Source organism: Colletes gigas, unplaced genomic scaffold (genome assembly GCF_013123115.1).
Source record: "Colletes gigas isolate AHSC1104 unplaced genomic scaffold, ASM1312311v1 Colletes_gigas_Sc00007, whole genome shotgun sequence".
NCBI classification, from domain to species: Eukaryota; Metazoa; Arthropoda; class Insecta; order Hymenoptera; family Colletidae; genus Colletes; species Colletes gigas.
Genome location: NW_025106636.1, coordinates 10,008,256 through 10,025,256, shown reverse-complemented (window position 1 = coordinate 10,025,256; position 17,001 = coordinate 10,008,256). Strand labels below are relative to the sequence as shown.

Below are 17,001 nucleotides of genomic sequence, written 5' to 3'. Positions count from 1 at the left end.
TTAAGTACCAATTGGCTTTTTTTCAATTTTTACAAGAGACCAATACTTTACAGTCTCTTGGGCAGGCATTAATTTCAAATTATCTTCATTCCTGGCCTTTTAAAGTTGAAACGAATATTCTTCTAAATTTCTTCCGAATGAGAACTCGATGCTTGATGGGTTAATTCCGGGTTCGCAGGATTATTTTTTTATCAGACTGGCTGTAATAAAACGGAGCTGCGGAGCGCTAGAGCCATTCGTTTAGTTATCAATCGCGAATGGAGCGTCCATCATCAACGCGCCGCGAAGATTCAGAAATTTCTTGCGTCACGTCTTTGTATCCAAACACCGTTGTACATCCAGAAGCATTAGCATCCGCAACATCTTCCTGGACACGCGAAGCTCTCGTTACTCTCACTATCTTTCTCTATCCAACGAAACAATAAGATTCAAAAATAATAGCCGGCCATCTTCCGCGATTCGTCTCCACGGCGTCGAACTCGCGGGTCCCGCGATACATACCTATTGTACTTTTTGACGACTATTGTTGCACCATATCGTACATGACATTGCAGAAATAGTTTTAGACTCGCCTGGGAACGCGAAAATATTTTTGGATACCTCAGAACGTTCCAGGAGCAGGATCCTCGAATCCTCGAAATTTGGATTCTTTGTTTCATTTGCCACGCATCTGGTTTGACGTTGAAAAGCAGAAATAAAATTGCGAGAGTTTACAATCCCTTCGTGTCGCGTAATCGTAACACTGCTTTCAACCCATTTGCATTGCTTATTCATAATTAGTCAAGATATCTGAGCGGCTATGACATTTTTAAATTTTAGGTCAGCCCAGATATCAGCGGCCCGTCGTAACCACACCGAGATACGCTTTTCAGATCGAACTTGGATAATTTTGCTCGAACGCTGCTCAACATCGATACATGCACACGGTGTCAAACTTATCGCGTACACCTCGAACGCCGCCCGGAACAATTTATTTCGTACATCGAATCTAGATATTGGCCCTCTTCGGCAATTAATTGTATATATTTATAGTCTACGGCGCGTAAAGAAATATAATTACGAACATCGACCGATCTAACGAGCCACGGACGACGGTTATCGTGACAGACATTGCACCCTGGCTCATCCTAAAAGCTCCCGTTTCGATTCATTCGCTCGCGAGAATTGGGATCGTACATAGTTTACTCGTGGAAACCACGATTGTCGGTAATTGCCAGGCCACGGTTCTGATCAAACAGAAAACTTGGATCGAAGGGAGGACGCGAAAAAGAGACCAGGCCGGAATTATGCAACCGCGCCAGCAGCGCGGCTTCCTGCGCCGCGGGTGTGCAATCTCATCCGCAATCACAATCAGGTGGGGCCAATCGAAGAATCGCCGCGGAATAATGGCCAGACGTTCTTCTTTCTCTCGTCCATTATCTTCCTCCCCGGGTCTGGAGTTGCCTTCTGCAACTCCAATCTCACGACGAACGTGCGCGGCCTCTAAGTGTGCCCACACGAAACCCTCGTAATGCGGCTTCTACACTTTTATCGATTTAACGCCGCTAAGTACTGCGAACCTGGCCACGAACGATCGTCTCCCCCTACTACCGCGGAAACTCTGATAATACCCCTGTCCTGAATGCTTCTCTTCTGGTCGTTTGAGCATCCTGGTGATCTGAATCTAGTGATCCGTTCGTTGGATACTCTGATTTTTCGTAGAACTAGATTCCTTTTCTATCCTCGATGTTGCTCAGAGTCAGAGCACAGTCGCATTAGTAAGCCCACACTTAGTCATCTTTCCTCTTACGGATGGAACTCTTACTCTAGGAGTGTCTCGATTCCTGTTTCAGTGGTTCGAATACCGGTCGTGTCAGGTCCAGGCTTTGGGTGCAACTGGGGAGCTTTCAATTCGATTCTAAATTGAATCTTCTTTAAAGAGCATCAATGGCATTCGTTATGCTTCGATGAATCAATAACTTCGGGCTAATATGTATCAGTTGGCGATGAATGGGTTAGGCTAGCTTACATGAGCATAACGGACGAGATAAGTGTAATCTGAGTCACTGGACAGGCTAGGCAGATAGGAGATCATCCAACAGCAAATTTATCACATATATACTAATAATTTAACATCTCTGGTAGTCTACCACCTAAGACGTAGCTTAAGATGGACTCGTCCAGCCTAGTTTGGGTCCTATGAGATGACCCAGTCAGAGCAATAGAGTCTAGAACGAATAACTCTACTGATCGAATGCTTGCGAGCCTATCCAAAGGAGTATAACAACTCTAATTGATAGTAGCGATGCCAGGTAGCAGTAAGGACCAGCAACAAGGTAGATAGTGGCTTTCGACACGCAGCAGCTAGATACGTCCAGAAATAGCAGTCCCATCGGTTAACGTAACCTCGGTTCCATTTAAAGTCCTGAACCCTGTTTGGCAAAGATCGAATCCTGCTCCCGTACGAGCATCGGCCCCAAACGGCCGATGAACGACGAGCGGGTCGCGGCGTATGCAAGGTAATGGACACGAATCCGGATCGTAGTCTCGGGTGCGAACGGGAATGCGAATGCGAACGGGAACAGGAATGCGAACGCGAGAGACAGCGGAGGAGCACGGAGAGCGTTGTCCAGTTCTGGGGCCTGCGAGCCACGTCCCGATATCGCGGATCTCGCAGTATATCACCTGCGGGGCACAAGAGGTTGCCCGGGCCTCTACTTAGCGCTCTTGTTGCTACCGGCGCGATCCTGAGAGCGGACCACGGGCCAGCCCCGGGCATTGTTCACACCGTTTTAATAGGTATTCATTGTCGGACCTCAGATCTTTTCCGAAGACTCCCGGGAGAGTGTCGTCCGATGCCCCGATACCTGGGAGTTCTTGTGCATTACCAGCTTGTCGCCTCTGCTTCTTCCCTCCACGGTCTCGAGCACCTCTTCGTCGGTCCACGTTTACCCCTGCCTGCCGTGAACCTCGCTAATTGCGAAAAACGCCGCGTGGCTCTCGGGATGAAAATAGAGGAGACTCCTCTGTCTCTTGAGGGAGATTGATCGAGTGGGGACACCCTTTAGCGCCATGTACTTCTTCGAGATAGACCTTCGTTCGTGTGTATGAATTTGTTTTAATTGCAGAGGACTCGGGCAGTTCATTCTCATTGGAGAGATGGTCAGAGCAAATTTGAGACTTTGGGCTAGCTAACATGGGATACCTTTAGACATAGCAAGTGTTAGGACCTGGGCCTAACTAGAAGCAGAAAGTCTTCTCAATCGTAGGATATTTTATACGAGCAGGCACACTACGAAGATTCGATTCCCGAATGGTCAAGCATGTGGCGAGACCTCAATGTAGCTGGGACAAGAAGCCTTTTTGGTCATTGCCAGGGCTCGGTGCAGTTTTTTTTCGGAGACTTCTATAGCGGGCACGGCTGAGCAACTTTGTCACGAACACGTAATTCCGTTAGTTTGAACAATGTGGAGGAAGCGATTACCTCGTGGCGAGAAAGAGGTTATATCCAGGGAGAGGGCCAAAAGCTGTACAAAGAAGACAAACGTGCGACCTGTAGGGTAGAAACCCGGGCATCTCGATAATTGTTAAAAATATTTATCGTACACGTCATTGTGCAATATCCTGCCATTACCGAGCGTACTCCTTTCGTAGCTGTGTAACATTAGGAACAGTACTCGCAAAACACTTCACGCTAGACGCTGATTACAATTCTCGGGAGACCCCGCCATATCGTCTATTTCCCAGCAGGACGCCCTCGACTTCGCAAACTGCAGCAGGCGAAAGAGTAAAAAAAGTGCCCCGCGTCGCTCCGCTATGTAAATTAATTAGCCTCTCGGTAAACGCGCTGATTTTTCAAGCAGGCACGTGGTGCGTCCTCGCCTCCGGTTACCCAGCAGAAAGAAGACGAAGAATAGAAGGTGGAGAAGGAGGAAGCAGAGGCGAGGGAGGAGAAGGAAGGTGGCGAACGTTGCAGGAGATCCAGATAGCGGATCGTGGGGGTTGCACCTCTTTCGCTTTTTTATTGACGCTTACCGTTCCTCTCTCGCGCTTTGCCATTCCCCGTAGACCCCCATAAAAGGTCCAAAGCGACGAGTCCCGGTAATTAACCTTCTCCGCGTCGATCTTATTGCCGGCAACCTCGTATTCGCTCGCTTTTTACCCGACGGTTTCGACGGAACTTTTTGATGGTCCAATTTTAACCTGCAGAATTTCGCTAGACAACTAATTTTTAGTGACAACTTTTTCAAAATTAATCTTCTCCAATTCTGGAAGACGTTCCTCCAGCTGTGACTGTTTGAAGAAGGTTGAAATTAGGTTGAACTAGAGACTAGTGATCGAGGTTATGGTAAAAGAGTCTTCTTTCGATATTTGAATTCCAGAATAGGCCCTAATAGTTAACCTGCCCATTAATTACAAATAACTTCATTACTATGGCAAAACGCGTGCTAATTTACCAAGCTGATCCACCTGATAAGTTCGCATTAAACATTCAAATTTTACGCGAGAAATAATTGTACCTCGAACCTGTCCGGGACAAACAAACGAAGAGGAAAGACGGAACCGTGTTAGAGCTGAATAAGGTCCCTGATGAAATTGTTAGTTCAAGACATTAATAATCCCCGCGGACTAATTGCTTGCCGCGCGAGGGCATCAAATCCTCATTACACAATTCGTCACCCTCCGACACCTTAATCAAAACCCGCCGCACGTAGAATAATGACGCAACGTCAGAAACTTTGCGAGAAAGTCGTGAATTCTTAATGCCGTTGAACGCGGCCCTTAACGATCCTTTTTAGAAATTTCGCTTGGGAATTTGTTCACCGAGCTTTTTTACTATGAATGCATTTTAATATAACAACATGGCTGTCGTCTATGCGGCGCAAAAAAATAAGAAGAATGGATTTTTCATTGAAAATTTGATGCATAGAAGATTCGCGAGTAAAGCGTCTTTACCAAACCTTCAAATAAGACGTTTATAAGCGTCCAGGGGTTATTTTTCTAGAACCTAACCTCAAAATTCATCTACGGGCGAGAAAATAGGATGAGTTTGACCCGGAGGAAGTTCGATTAGGTCGCCTTATGGACGAACTTGGCAGTGGTGTTCGAATTAGGCGATCAGATTACGGAATAGAATAAAATTGTGGTCCGTAACGATATCGAAAGAGGGTTTTGTGACGTCACTGGTAGTTGGGGAAGTGGCCTTGAGCGACTGTTGGTTCGGCGCCAAGAATAGTGAGCAGTACTTATCCGTGTTCCCTCGTGGAACACCTTGTACGTTTTGTCTGGCCGCGTCAGCGTGCCTTGCGAACGCGTACCACGGACGTTGATGAAGAGATACACATCGATACAGTTACCTTCTCATCATTACGACTCATTTGCATTTTTCATTTCGATCTGACACCTGGCGGGGAGGGACACCAAGAGTACCATTGCGTGACGAGAGGAGGACGAGAGGGGATTCGGGGAAGAAAATGAGAGGCAGTGGAGAAGGGTGAGAGGCGAAGTCGAAGGCACATAGAAAGAAGACAACGAACGGAGCCGAAGGAGGGGGGATGTAAACTGGTATAACGAAGGGGTCAGAGCAAGAAAAGAGGTTGGGGTAGTTGGGGAGAGGAACGAACAGACATTTCCGTAAAGGAGCGATAGGCAGAAAGAGAGACGAGAGATTAAACTGATGCCAGCGAGAGAGAAAAGAAGAAACTATGAAGTGAATAAAGATTCCAACGATAACTACGCCATGACGATTTTGAGGAGTCGAATATGTGGTAGTTAAAGTCTACCACTGACTTGGAAAAAAGATTGGAGGCAGACTTTCCTTATCTGGAACTTAACATCAATCGCTATACTTAACCTAGACCTAACCTTTACATTATACTAACCCGCTATTGTTGGACATAGAGTCATTATTCATTCTTTAGTTATCATGTTGGTGCAATGTGCTCCAATTCCTCTAGTAGGTCTTTATTTATTGCTATGCCTACTAAAAAGAATTTTGAAGCTGTTGCTTCCGAACTTAACCTCAAAGTTAGGTTAGGTTTCAAGAGTAACAACATGGCAACAAGTTCCTAATCCGTCGTCGAGGGGTAGGCGTTATTCAGAACTTAGTTGCCATGACAACGAAATGTGAGCCAATTCCCCTAATAGGGCTTTTTGATCAGCTATCACCGCGAGGTAACGTTGGAATGAAGATGGCGTGCATAGCGCAGGAACGAAGGGAATTGGAGCAGTAAAGAAAGATTGACAGGACGGAACAGGCTGCGACCAGGAGGGAGAAGGAAGGAGAAATCAACGAAACGGATCTCGAGGTGGTAGCGATGACCGGAAGCCAACAGTGGATTATGGAAGATCGTAAATCGATTAAATTCGTCGGCACGACTCGCGCTACCGACCAGTGCAATTATTTAATTTCGCCGATTATCTCCGGTCGAGTTCATTTTTCATGTCATTATCGCGATGCGGCTTGCCTTTATGATTTCCCTCCGCGCAGCGAGGCGGCGAGGCACCCGCGTCATTGCTATGAAGTCATCAGCCTCGGGGCGACGATTGAGCCGAGCTGCACGGCTTTGAAAAGTGATTTCCTTTCCGCTTGTCTCGTGGCACGACAGACCGACGCGTTTGTCCGTTTTATTTTTATCGGCACGCGACAGAACTCCTTGGCGATGGCGCCTGGAACGTAGAGGGGGCATTCCCCCCCCCCCCTCATATTCCTCAGGACAATAAGAGATTACGAGCCGGTGGATCTTGGCAAAGTTTATTTTTTTCACCCGATGTGTAGCGGGGAATCGAAAGAAATTGCTCCAAGCTTTTCAGACTTTTAAACTTCACGTGAACGTTAAAGATACGGTTCGGATACGAGCGAGCTTGATGTACAGGTTACTCGTGAGATGGCCTTCGCGATAATCGAGCAGCACGTCTAATAAACATCGTGGTTAACGAAAAAGAATAAATGAAACTACCATTGTTAGGGCAGTTTAATCACCGTAATCTGCCCGATCCAAATGAAAATTATTGGTTCTATCTGTTTTATCAGTGATTCTTTTCGACCCTTTACAGGTCCTTATCAGGCGATCCGATACATATTTTATTCCCCAGCATAATTCTCCGAGAGAAGATACAAGAGTAAATATATATTTATGCACAACACTGTATAAATATACATAACATGAAATAGCTCAGATCTCTACATAAAGTTAAAGAGTTCGTGATGTATGTGGTTTATTCATGACTATCAGAATAAATGAAAACTTAAGTTCTTCATAGACGGTGTCCAGTTTAAAACTACTTCGGTTAAACGCAGATAAATAGCGTGTGACTGTTGAGTCAAATTCAAATTCGTCATAAATCGGATATAACATCGATTGAATACTAGTTTGAGTCGAGTCTACATCAAGATTGAGTCAAGTGTAAGTTAATTTCAAGTCGATATCAAGTCAAGTTTAAGCTAACACCGAACGCGACTTAAGTTAAACTTGATTCGAGTTTATACCAAGATCGATGAAATTTCATAAAACATACATAAAATTTGAATCAAGGGGCATAATTTGTTTGCAAAGTACGCGTTCCTGACTTGCTTGATACCAGAATACTGGCTCGAACGGCCGAAAGTATAATTCCAGGGAAACTTTTTGCCCCAAAAACCGCTCGAACGAGTCCGTGTCCCGCAGTAATCCCGAACACCAGTAGCGACCATTTACCGTGAACGCCCGATCCTCCTTTTAAGCAGGCCTCTCCCGTCCAGTTACGAAGATCGTTCGCGATCAGTCGCGATCGGCGGCTGGAACGTCGATCGAGATACCGTAAAAGTTCGTTGGGACATCTGCCGCGAGCCATCAAGCCCTTCCGATGAAATGACGCGGCCGCTGCATTTTTCTGATAGGGCCGCTGGTTCACGGAAGGCAATGGCACGCGTGCGATCGGTATCGCCGGTGTACGGACCGTCAGTCGGTCCTCCTTTCGGACGGGCAACATCCGATTTGCCTTTAATCGGTTCGACACCGAACGGCCGACTGGAGACGGCGACCGGACACGCGATAACTATCGCTCATTAACGTCATTATTAAAAATGCGGCAATTAGACCGCGGCGAATATCGACTTATATGGCCGAGGGCCGCGGGAACCGTGCCTCGCTTTTTCGATCGGTCGAACACCTTTCTCGATCCTCGTTTGCCACAGATCGCCACTATCTGAATTAAAACCCACCAAGGAATATTGCATGCCCTGCTCCCAATATTTGCTGCATTTGGACACCATTAACTTAAGAGTGTATCGAACGCTCGAATAATAAGAATCTCTTGCAACCGACGAGTAACGGATTCGTCGAACCTAATTCAAACGAGCAGATGGAAATGAGCGAGTAGCAACTGGTTGCAAAACAGAGACTGCCTATAATTGAACGATATTAACCGCCCCATGTCTCGGTGTATTAACAATTTTGCGTCTCGTGCAGCGTCTACCTTTTGCAGCGTTTAGTACGCAACTTGATAATTGCTTGTACAAAAGTGGTCGGCTCGCATCGTCTCGCTGTATCACATTCATGTTTTCCCGCTCGATGTTGTAATAACATTATCATCAATGATGGTCACGCGAAAGGAAACAGACACGGTGTAACGTGTCCGTTCATTCGACAGGAGATACTTCACGCAACGGATACGCAACGATTAATCGTTCGGATAATCGAACGCAAGAATAATCACTGTTCTGGCTTCTGTGCCGCGTCGTAAAGATCCGTATCTTCCATACAAAGTGTTTAGACGCGTTCACGCTAATGAAATATGATGCAAATCGCCGGGGCAGATAATTGCCACGGGACTATGAATAAATAACGTGGCTACAGAGTGACTATTGGATGTCGAAAGGTAATTAACGGTTGATCGAAAAAAGTGTACGATAGTAGATCGAATTGAGATAGAAATTGTCTTCGTGCGTCAAGAGCGTGGGGAAAAGATGATGAAGCGAGGTCGAGAGCGAAGACCTTTCGCAGATCGCCTTGAATAAAATAATAGAGACAGATTTAATTGCTTCCGTACTCGAGTCTAGGTCAAGATAGATTCTGAAACCTGAACCTGAGCTAATATTACACGGTACTTGAGCTAGATTTGAATCAAACATAAAAATCTAGTCAAATAGAAGTTAAGTTTAACTCAAGTTCCGCTCGAACTTGAATCAAGTTCGAGTCAAGCTCGAGTCGTGCTAAAATGAAATTGAAATTCATTATAAATGTGAAGACTTCCCAACTCGTGAAGCAAAACCAGCAGACCAGGATCTCCTTATGTCAAATTAGACCGACGGAAAATGATTTTGACACGTACCTAAAGTCGTGGAAAAGGATTTAAATTGACATTCACCTGCCCGAGTCGCTCATACGCATTAAGTTCGTTCATACGTCGGTGTTTATGAAGCCGCAGATGGCTGGCCGTCCGAACGGGCGCGAATACAAGCGAAACGAAACGGTCTGTGGACAGGTTACGGGCTTAAAGGCTGTATACATCACTGCGGGCGGCTGAACGTCAGCCGCAATCGGACGGGATCATCAAACGTGGTAGGAAAATCGATTGCCATGTAAACCGGCGTAGCCACTTTTCGCGCACAGACTAGCACCTGTCCGCTTAACTACAATCACGTTGGACCGATCGATCGCGTTAAGAACGCCTTGATCGGTGGACTGATTAAAAATTAATAAGTAACTTCGCGTTAGCCGAAGCCTCGAGTGGAAACGCCGGGAAAACAGGTCCGACTGTATGACGCAGATATCTGTAGTTGTCGCAAATAATCGTTACTTACTGAGCACTATTGAATAATTAATAAGAAGTTATGGTTACTGGTGGATCTCCTAGGACGTGTAGGTTTTCAATCGCTTCCGGTTACTTGGGCTCTTTAACGAGGCTGTTTGTGGAGCTTTTCACTCGTAACCACTATCGCGAAAGAGATTTTTCCCTGGCATCTAGTGTCTTGTAAGGTACAACAAATTTCAGTTATACGTTCGTTGCAAGTAATGCTTGATTTTTGTTGCTAATGGTAAGTGGCAACGCGAATCGCTTAGGTTCTTTGCTGACCTGTTACTCCGAGCCTTCTCCCATTTGCCAACACCATAATAGCCTCTTAGATCAACTCTTCTTCAAAGCCCATTAGATACTTAAAGACGTCAAGGTTGCCAACTTTCTAACCCGTGAGAAGCCTTGAGGCTCTCGACGATCTAACAACCAAAATAATTCCAAAGTCGTCAATCACGGTGTAAAGTATTCTAGAACAAACACTTTCAAACTTGTTCATACTTGTTCGTACTTCAGGGATACCGAATGCTCTAGCTTCAGAAACAGTACCAACACCCCAATGCTTTAATTTGAGTAACAGTTCCAACACTCGGAAGATTCTAGCCTCCAAACAGTTCCAAACCACACCGATTCCAAGTCATTCCCAACAAACCAGCGAAGTTGCAACTGGCAAGAGGCCAATTCCCAGTAACAAACTTCCCCGAAAGCTGATCACGTGACACCACATTGCCGTCGAAACGGAGAACCCATGGAAATTAGCGTCCGATGCTGGCTGCACTGGCCTTGCCGTTGTACACGATGATGAACCTCGATAAGACCGGCGTAAGGCTGTTATTAACTAAAAATACGTGGAACACCAGCAGGAATCGGGCAACACTTTTATAAGAGAAAGGGAATCATAATTGCGAGAGTTTAGCCGTAATGTCGGCAATCATTTTAATTAAGAATAACTCCGCCACACCATCGCCAACGTCGCGCTTCCAGGCCGTTCCTAATTGGTGTATTTTGTATTTTACCGCGTCGTCTTACGCAATTGCTCTATCTTCGTGTTCTCGTTCGTCTATGGACCGTCAGGTGTTTCGAATCGTTCATCCTAGGGTGCTGAAATGCTCCGATGGATCAGTGGTTCGCACTTTCTGTAGATCTAACAGTAGATTTGGCTCAGCGTAGGTGTTGCACAGGCGCCATTAAAAGTTCTGACGAATAGGGGCAAACATCTGCCTGTATCAGCATCCACGTGGCCCAAAGGTGATTCGAAGGAACAATTCTCTGGAACGTTTCGTTACCTTACCCGACAACTCACGGCAGTGTCCTTTGGCCATACATCGATAACGTTATCGTCAGGCCTGAATGGCGCGTACGAACGTTGTAACTCGGACGAACTGACGTCGGGGCTCGATAGGCCGAGTAAATTACGCCATGTCAAACTTATCTGTACGGGATCCGAGGGTATCGACGAAAAGCCAGCGCGCACGCGTTAAAATGAAGGACTCACGTGGCTCCTCCGATCGCGGGTCGCGTAGTCGCGTTTTTGCCCGCGGATTTTTCAGTTTCCAACCCGGGGGGTTCAACGGGGCCACGGTGTTCCGACTTTTTCTCGCGTTCCATCTTTCATCGCGATCATAACGCGCGCCTGACACACACAGATCGATAGGGATCGGTCAGCTCGGCTCAGCGACGGCGTGCACGAGTCTCCTTTAGCCGTGTCCCGTTCCCCGTCACGTGAACGCGTGCGCGTTCGAAAAAATTTCGTCGGTAGTCCGTTCTAACTAACTTCGCGGCTGGATTTTCATATAAAAATATATTCAGAACTCTCATGGTCGGTGAACGCGTGCCCGAGAAGATCACTATCCTGCCCGACGCTGGTTCTTGGCGCATGCTAACGACTAACGGGCAACGGGTTCGTTAAAAAAAAAAAATACGCCAGTCGATTTCTACCTCGCACCGAGACTGTTCCGGACAACGTTTTCGTTCCTCGGCGGACGCGTCGGGGACGCTTCACGGTCTGCGATCCCGAGATTCGCGCTTTGTCGTGCTACAGTTCCACTTCCGCCAGGTTGTTACCGCGTCTCCTCGACGGGGTTGGGATTCCAAGTGTCGCTGGTAGAGTTTGACGACTGTTTGACTTCGTTTGTTTCAGTTTCACGGCTGTTGTCGAGCACAACAGGGAGAAAAATCACCCCACACTTTGAAATTCCGGATGTTTTCAGTCCAGAAATGCAAAAGATTTGGACACAAATTCGCGTGTGCGCGTATGTATGAACGTTGGTTTCTGTTTGAAGCAATACGCTTCACGGATAGTTCGTCCGAAAGTCGTAGAATTCAGTATGGAGCGTGTGCATGTTTGGAGGTATGTTAGCGTTTATTTGATCTTCTAATAAGAGATCTCCGATTTCCTGGAACGATCGAGCTTCTCATTGAAGTCCTTTGCTCCCCAGGAATTACCAGTGTTCCGCTGATCATCGCGGGCAACCACCCTGCCAGTGGTAATTAAACAATTAAACGTCGAAGTATCGCTTTTGTATCGTGTTGTTCGCATCTCTACTCGAACAGATTTGCTCGTAAGAATCTGAGCCGGGCGTAGCATGCGCGGAACACATTTTCATTAACATATGCAGGAAAAAGAGGCTAGTTGCGCGTAATTATAGAGAGCAATGGGAGAAAAACGAGCAAGACTCGGCCGGGGAATCCCTTTAACAAGAAGAATCTGCCATCCGTAGCACCGTGAGCTCGCCTCTCTCTCTTTCTCTCTCTCTCTCTCTCCGCGTCTGAGTATGGAAACTATTTGGAAGGAGGGAGACAGAAAGGGAGAGAGAGCTTCCTTAATGACGAGCGAAGGAAGTGGTCCAAATAAAGACCGGGGTGGTAATATGGGCCATCGCAATGTTTCCGCTGCGCGACGGTGTGCAATGATTATCGGTGTAACGAACTTACAATTCTATCGATACACAAAGTGACTAATATTGAAACATTCCCTCGATTTTACTGTCGTTGATTATATGGCACAATCTGGACACATAATTAAACATACAGGTATATACGCACAAAGTCTATTTTATAGCGGCAATACTTGACACAATAGCCCCTAGATGGCGCAATATGTAACGCATAAGTTCTAACAAATACTGCAGTTGTTTCAGAGATACATAGTATCATCTTTAATTGCAGCAAAGTTCGAAACCTGAAACTGTTTTAATTTGCATTATTATATTTATAGTTTCGTATCCAGCGGAGCAAAAACATATTCACTTTTTCTTTTTCTTCTCTTATTTTTAAAGAAAACTTGGATACTTTTTCTCCTTATCGTCTTCATTGCGGAAGTCTAGGAGCACAGATTCATGAATATAAAGGAAATAACAGGAGCAGCGCGTTAGTTCGCGGGCGGGGAGGTGCAGCTTGTTATTAAAACCATAACCTCTAAAATTGTTTGCGATACGTGTTTACTTCTTCCGCCTGCAAAGTATCATTTTGAGGCAGCTTGTATTAATCAACTTTATGCTGCCACGGTTGAGATCGCCGCTACGTTCGAGGGTTTCCCCTTTCTCATTCGACAACTCTTTTAGTCCGGAAAAGTTTCGTTCATGCTTCAGGGGGCCGGCGCGTGGTTTGTTTCGTAAAAGCAGAAACAATTGCGTTCGTGTAACTAAACGACTGTTATCTGTTTTTACGATTTGCGATAGAACGCTTGCTCCAATTAACGTGTAATATATTTTGACTTCGTTTATTCAATGTATTGCCCCTGCTTTTCCGCTCAAAGCGTACAACCGGTGCAGTCGCGGCACGTTAATTCGCCATATTGGAAATGATTGATCGACGAAACGTAAGACTTTAATAAGTATTGCGTGTTTAATTCTCGTTAAAGCAACGGATGGATTGGTTATAAATTAAACGGGTCACTTGCCGATATGTTATGAAATTGACCTCTATGTTTAAATACGTATTTACACGTGTAAATCTCAATTCAATCGTGTTAATCACCGTGTGCCATCACTTTGGTTGACTAATGGCTACTACTCTACGAATTCCAAGTTCGAATACTTCGTTGGTCTAATGTAACACAATTGGTTGCTACTTATGAATTGGAAACCATCGTGTACCCGATACATGAACGTGAAAAATGGACCGACTGTAAATTTTCGTTCTCCTTTCCAGCATTGAGATTCGTTAAATTTGTATGAAATTAACGCAACGGCACGAAACCCTCATTTTAATATTCATTTACACTTTTAGATCTCGATTACGACATGTAGATTACCTAACTATACTAACGTCACTTTAATTAATTAATGATCTCTACATTATTAATCCTAACCTCGAATTCTCCATTGTTCTACCCTGAATCTCGTAATCCTAACCTATATGTACGATCAACAACGCGCGGCTTGTTTCGAAATTCAGTGGAGATATTTTTTATGATTTATGCCCCTTCTTTATGTTCGACGCGTCTATAATTGGTCGATCTGTATGAACCGAACCCCTGAAGTGTTGTACTTAACGCGTGACCGAGAAAAATGGACTGGTTGTAAATTAAACGAGTCTCTTTACCCTGCCATTCCTTATGTTTTAGCTTCAAGATTCGTAAATTTTTATGGAATCAACGCAGCGAGACGAAACGACTCTGTCGTCGCTTTAACTAATAACCTCTAAATTACGAACCCTAAGCTTCGTTCGTCGTAACCTAAATCTCGCAATCTTAACCTGTATGCAGTAGCAACAACGCGGGAAACTCTATAAAGCGGATCGAACGATTGAAATTTTTACGAAATACGGAAGCAGGTATTTGAAAACCGTATTTTTAATTTAATCCGGACCCCCGTCGGAGGCGATACGTCTCAGCGTTTAGAAACCCGCGATAATTAAGCTCCTATGCATATGCAAAAGCCGCAAATTGCCTCTAATAACAGACGTTCGAACTTTCATCGAGGTCTATTTATCCGGACGAAAATCTCGGCGTCTTGTTCGCCCGTGTTGAGGAATTATCATCATCAGCCCGATATAACGCGCGTTGCTGATAATAATTACTAGTTGTTATTACAGTCCAATTCGCTGTTGGGTTACGGATACGCGTCCATTCTAATTACCGGCGCAACGGCTGATTCATATTCATACGCCGGTGAAATTTTATGCGCATGACGCTGACGTTATAGTCTGCTATCTACTTTATTAGTTGGCGCACACTTCCCGTCGATGCTAATTCACCTATATCAATCCGAGAATTTTGCGGGGTTATGGTGCAAACCGAGGCATAACGACGAACCGACGCCGCCAGTCGGAGCCTTCTGCGAAACGAACATCATGCTGACAGCTAAATGCTTGAAACACGCGTTCGTTCAACTTTTTACGGTAAAAACCACGACCATAAATTGTGCAGAGTTTGTGTAATTGCCGTGGAAGGGCTCAGAAAGTTCTACGGCGTACACAGTGTGATACGACTTGGTTTGTTTGAGGTTATGGCGCCACGGTCTACGTTATCGACGATTTAAGGATTCGAACAGTTTGAGGTTAGGGTGCATCGAAGTCGCGCGGGAAGCTCAGTGGCGACCTCTGTCTCGTTCGTAGGCGTTCCGTAAGTAACCAGCACCGTTGGCCGGACAAACGAAAGCGAACGGAGCTTAGCGAGAAGTTTGGTAGACGTGGCGCAGCTGCCGTAACTCCGCCCGTAACCCGAGACAGTATCATCGCGATATAAATATGGCCGAGATGCTATCGCCGTAACATAGTGTACGCGACGACCTTCTAATTCCTCGCGAAGTATGCGCGCACGTGCACACGCATCTACCTGGCCACAGATATCGAGTGTAACGGTGGTATATTAGCCGAGAATTAACGACCGCGGTAATCAGCACTCGCCTCATAGCGTTCGCCGCGTTACACGGCCAAGGTTATTAACACTTCGCTGTCGGCCACCCTGGATTTACGTTGTTCCCCGCGCCACGGCTCGACGATGGATCGCCAGGATCCTCGTTTCCAGCTGGTCGAGTCGATTACCCTGGAAAAACGTGCGGCCGTTCGAGGCTCTTGATAACTCAGCCGAGGGAAAACGACCTGACTCTCGCGGTTGGAAGGGACGCGAGGATACTTTATCCTGGGAAACGTCTTCTGGAGCCATTAATCAATTATCGAGTCTTTTTACCGCCAAAAGCCGATGATCGATTCGAGTAGTGAGCCAGGACGACCGACTGCGATCCAAAAGCGTCGAGCTGGTCTCTTCACCCATTTACAGAGTCTCCGATACTTTCTCGATCTTGCTCGCTCGTTCATACGTGAACTTCTCACGCGAGCAAAGGGCGAGCGAATTGAACGCACGCACGGAACGGCACGGCATGGCACGGAGCTCGATCCAACGGGCGGAGGATCCATCGGGATCCACGATACCAGAGGCCACGGCCTCCAGAAGCTCCGCGTTCCGTGCGGGTACAGCACGCATCACGCCAACACGCCATGCCGCGATCAGCTGGATGCCCGGAAGGCTTCTTGCCACTCCTGACCCACTGAACGAGACACCTTTGCATGTGCTTGCTCGTTTAACTTCACCCTGCATTTGCAGGCGACGTCGCGCGTCGGGTTCACGCCTGGGACACGCGCTTTGTTGTCATTCACGCGGACCGATTCATCCTTTCGAGAGGATCGTACGTTTCGCGCCGACGCTTCGAGGACGTGGCTCACTTTCGGTTCTCAATGCTAGTGACAAATGGTGATGGACCTGTAGCAGACTCAGATGGAGAAAATAGGATTTCTGGAGTTAGTACTGAGACTTGCAATCTCTAAATGTACGGTGCAGACAGTCAGAGTATCAGGTTTCAAGATTTGGTAGCCTAGACTGGAGGACATCTGGACTTTAGGCTCATTGCCTCTACCTAAGATCATGATATCTGAGCTTTAGACACATTACTTAGCTCTAGAATCAGGGCATCCAGATTCTAGACTTACTGTTTGGGATCAGGAAGGATCTGGACTCCAGGTTTTGTACCCATAGTTGAGACTAGAGCCTGGTACCAGACCTATTGTTCAGGTGTAATAATCTGGAAGCTGCAGTCTACATCCAAAATCAGAGATACTGTAGAATTGTAGTCTAGTCTATTGAGATTCCACATTTACTATCTAGACTTCAAGCCAAAACATCTAAAAGACAGACTTCGTATTTGGGCAACTGGGCTCTAGACCTGCTATATAGTCCTGGAATTAGACTAGCTTCTAGGAGTAACTATATGCACATGTAGACTCTAGACCTAAAACAACATGTCCAGC

The 17,001-nt window shown here is 46.1% G+C and overlaps 1 protein-coding gene across 1 annotated transcript in view; it reads left to right on the top strand.

Annotated features, from left to right (window-relative positions):
• The window catches only part of LOC122396267 (circadian locomoter output cycles protein kaput), a 127,834-nt gene that overhangs the window by 50,105 nt on the left and 60,728 nt on the right, over window positions 1–17,001 (top strand). The gene's annotated exons all lie outside the window — the stretch shown is intronic.